The following is a 4,510-nucleotide window of genomic DNA, read 5'->3' on the forward strand; positions in this document are numbered from 1 at the left end:
ATGTATTTGAGAAATAGCCAGTGCAAGAAGGACACTCTGATTCTCTTTGGTGTCTCTGAAAGCAGGAGATAAGTCTCATGTGAAAGGCACCCTCCCTGTACCAAGAGGGTGGAAGGCATCCTTAGTACCAGAGACAGGGAATTTAGGGTAGAGAAAGCTATATAAATAAACCTTGTTGCTTCTTCACCATTTACTACCCCAAGTCCAAGCCCCTTTGTCCTGTAAATTCTTTACAAATGTATGATTCCATTGTCTAAAAGCTATAGAAGCTTCCTGCTTTGATTATTTCTTTGAGTTTCATATTTTTGTGGGGCCTTAATATATATAAAATTTGTTTTTCTCCTGTTAATTGATCTTATATGAATTTATTTTTTATAGTGCTATTGCAGTTGCCCATGAATGCTAAAATTATATTTTTTTCTCTTAGTGCATTACTAACATCTGCCACACCTATTTTAAACCACAGATCATTAGCATGAACCCAATTATTTGAGAAACTCAGAGAACTTGAATTAAGAATAAGAATTAAGAGTACAGATGTAGAATTTAGAAACATTCCCAATTATTTTATAACATTAATTTCATTATTAGACCAGCCAAAGAACCTAGAAGGGAAGAAGGGAAGAAATTCCCCTCTACACTTGAAAGACATGTACAGGAATGCTTGGGGTAGAGTTAGACGCATCAGCCAAAAACTCGGAGCACTCCAAATGGACTTCAAACATAAAATGAATTAATAAAATGTGATGTAGAGTTTTCATACAATGGGATGCTTACAGAGCAATGAAAACAAGCTACTAGCAACAATATGGGCGAATTTAATTTTTTAAAAAATTGAAAGAATCCTCAAATGAATACATGTTGTATGATTCTATTTATTTTATTTCAAAACACAAGAAAAACTACTCTATGATGGTAGAGGTCAGAAAGTGATACAGCTTGTGATGAGGACCCAGGAAGCTCCTGGGAGCTGAAAAATCTTGGATCTTATCTGGGGTGTTGGTTACATGGTGCATGTATATGTCATAACCATAGAGCTCATTAATTAAGCTTGTGCATTTTGCTTTACAAGAAAAGAAGAGCGGGGAAAGAAGGATGTCCTTGAAAACCTCCCCGCCTCCAGGACATACTGTCTCATTACTGCTTTTCAAACTGTGGTCTCCACACTGGTGCCTAAGAACTGGTTTTATCCATCTGTGAGCCTTTGAAACTCTTACAACAATTCGACCTTATTTGGTTAAATAAGGTAGAAACACTTTCAGGGGTTTTCAGAAGTTCAGGAACAATTTTCTCTGGACCCCGGAAATGGCAACTGCGAGGGACCCACCTCCTGGGTGAGTTTTAATGAAACCCTGACTTTGTCTGGACAGGTTCTCAAATCCCGGTCTCCAGTGGAGGCTTTTTTGCGTTCAGCCCAAATTTGGTAAGGGTAAATTTGGATGTGAGGTTTTGGATGATTTTCTCCGAAACTGTTTTGATTCTTTTCCAGATTCTTCCTCCCCAGCACAGGAAACAACATTCGTCTACTGAGGGTCTGCCCCCAGCCGCGCACCACGCCCCAACCAGGCCGAGCCTCTGCCTGTGCGGGGAAGAGCTGAACTGGGACGAAGGAAATTAGAAAGTGATGTGGAAAATGTCAGTGCAGAGATTAAAGTGGGCGATACGGATCCTGGGGGTGCGCTGGGCTAGAGTGGAGTCTTCGGGTGCACACAGTGGTGCGGGGAGAGGGTGTGGTGTAGGGAGGGAGGAAGGGGAGGAGCGCAAGGAAAACATCCTCGGAAGGAAAAGAATCTGCGGGCAGGTGAGGCTGGCGAAGCTGCGCTCACATCTCTCCGCGTATTCCTGCAGGTGTGAGGCCAGAGGAGCGCTCCTTTTCTCCCCAGGGAGGCGGGCTGGTCCCACCAGAGGATCTGGCCCATTTTGCCCGGGACTGTGGTGGCTTCGGAGCCTCACGATTCTGGACAGGCTGCGCGCTCTGGGGACGCGTGAAGCTCGTCTGAAGCTCCCGAGCTGCGGAGACTGCGCGCTTTCTGCGCGTGGACGTGGTGGGAGCAGGTCGGGAGCAGAGCGGGCCTGGGGGGATGGAGCACAAGCGAGATAAGGTTTTACCTGAAGTGCAAAAGAGAAGAAAGTTCTCATTTGCTCCGCTTATTTCTAACTCCTCGAAAGAAGCTCATTGAAACCCACCTTTCTCTGGAAGAGACTGTTCCCGGCATTTGCGAGGCGCTCCTTTCCTTCTCCCATCCTGCTCCTGCCTCAGCAGAAGCCCGGCTCGCCCAGCAGTCGGTGACGCCCGGGGCAGCCCCCCTCCTCGGGCCCAGCAGGGTTGTGCAGACGCAATACGGCGGAGTCAGGAGGATGGTTTGTGAGCTCCGGGTGCACAGGGAGGGAAGGGGGGACGCGTTATGGAAGACACCCAGGTTTCTTGGCTTCTTTAGATGGAGAGGAGGCTGCTTTTCTGCTGTCTGGATGTTTAGTACCTTGATTGCTTCTTTCCTTTGGTGACTGAAAATAAGATTAGATTTGTAAAAGCAAGATGGTGTTGAGATGCTTGCATTGTGCCCTGTGGATTTCTGTTGAGGCACTGTGATATCAGAATCCGAAACTCTGCAAAGAACTCTGATCTGGAGATAGGTTGCTCTGAAGTTTGGAAGGAAGGTGTTCCTGGAAAATCAGTGGATTGAGGTTGAAAAGATCTACGGTGTTGGGGAGGGCAAGAGCTCATACTTGATGGGGAGACAGAGAGATGAGTCATCCCCTGGACTGATCTTGGACATGGGCGTTCAGAATACTTGCCATTTCAGACCAGACGCACCCGTAGAACACCCAGAAAAGTATGTTTCTCTCGACCTGATTTCAGCCGAGGTGACTGCTATCTTATCCTTGTTTATCATATTTTGCCGTGTAACAGCTTTTCTGTGAGTAAGCTCCAGAGCTGAGGGTCTCTGGTGGAAAAGGTGCATTAAGTCATCCACCACCGGCAGTGAAATCTAGTAAAGTATTTCAGTGCAAGCTACTAAGCCCTCTGCAAGCTGGGTTAGAAAGAGATAGAATAATAATAAGAAGAAACCATAAGAGAGTGGAAGTGTTTAACCTTCTGATCCAGGATCAGATGACTTGTCCATCAGGCCACACAGACCCACATTTCCAGATGCTTTCAGATTCCTCACAACTGGAAATGGTGCGGTTGGGAGAACTGCTTGCTACTGTTGGAGGTGGTTAGTGAGGCTCTAACGGGATGCCCAGAGGCCAGCAAGGAGGAGGCCGTGGCCGGCTGTGGGGAAGGTCAGAGGCCTGTCCTGGCAGCATCCATGAGAGGCCGGATCCCACCAGACAGGCCCACGGTGGCGGCACCACGACAGGAAAGCCCTGGTCAAATAAGGAAGAAAACCACCACAATCCCAACTAATGAATATTCCACCCCCTCGTGAACACCTGTCCGTAAAAGATAGAAGCCCAACCCCAGGGCGCACAGCCCTGTCTCCCTTGAGCTGCCGGCTCTCACATCTTGAGATGGTACTTTCACTTTTATAAACCTTCCTGCTGGTGTCGCTCATCCACCGTGTTGTGTCCACCCTTGAATTCTTCACCATGAGGCCAAGAACCTTCGGCGACATCTTCTCAGTGGGCGGGGTCAGGGTCTCCGGGCCTGAGGTCTCTCCTCTCCTAACAATGCTGCTGGATTCTGCAGCCTACCGGTGGTGGCCGGCGGAGGCCCATGTGCTCGAGACGCCGACAGTGCTCGTACAGATTGGGTGAATAGCAGGATTAACACAGAACTCAGCAAAGGAGCAAAACTACCTCCTGTGTCCCAGGGAGGTGAAGAAAGAACAGCGGCAGCCAGGACAGCTCAAGTTTGACAAGCTGTTTGGGGCAGCAGATGTTAGAAGAGCAGGTGGAGAAGGGAAGCCAAAACTGGAGGTGCTGGGGATTGAACCCAGGGCCTCATGCATGCTAAGCATGCGCTCTACCACTGAGCTACACCCCCTTGCTCTCACTTGGGCTTTGAAGACCTTTGACGGCCCTCTTGTGACTACAGCTGTCTGAGTCTCAGGACTAAGCAAAGCAGAACCACTTTATGTTCCGTTCCGTTATTTCTAAAATCCCGACAGTATGTCCTTTCTGAGGCACGGCTACTCGGGGAGAAAGGAACCTCAGTGGCAGAAAAAGGCACTGGTCGGCTTCCCGTCCAATAGGACCGCCTGGACCACACTTCCATCCCACCGCCTGTGTGCTTCCCCGGAGAACAGCCTCTTGCAATTTTTCTGAGCATCACTTTTAGTATTCTTTTAACTCTTGGATACATCAATGTTTTACATAGTAAAAAAAGTTAAATTGACCCAAGTGTGTGTACAGATACTCTAAAACTGAATATAAACAGAAACAAATCAAACATAACATAACTACATTGAAAAGGAAAAGAACAGATCCATGTAAATGTTTTACACAGTGCTTTGTTTTAATTGTAAAGACAGGGGAAAAAAGGCAAACATCTTAACCTCTACGAGGC

General features: G+C 47.4%; 1 non-coding gene across 1 annotated transcript; it reads right to left on the bottom strand.

Annotated features, from left to right (window-relative positions):
• Nucleotides 1-3,916: 3,916 nt before the first annotated feature.
• TRNAA-AGC lies at nt 3,917-3,988 on the bottom strand. The gene has a single exon. It is a non-coding gene; the product is annotated as a tRNA-Ala (tRNA).
• Between the last annotated feature and the right edge of the window lie 522 nt (nt 3,989-4,510).

The sequence above is a fragment of the Mirounga leonina genome, unplaced genomic scaffold (genome assembly GCF_011800145.1).
Source record: "Mirounga leonina isolate KUSES-001 unplaced genomic scaffold, KU_Mleo_1.0 Mir_366, whole genome shotgun sequence".
NCBI lineage: Eukaryota > Metazoa > Chordata > Mammalia > Carnivora > Phocidae > Mirounga > Mirounga leonina.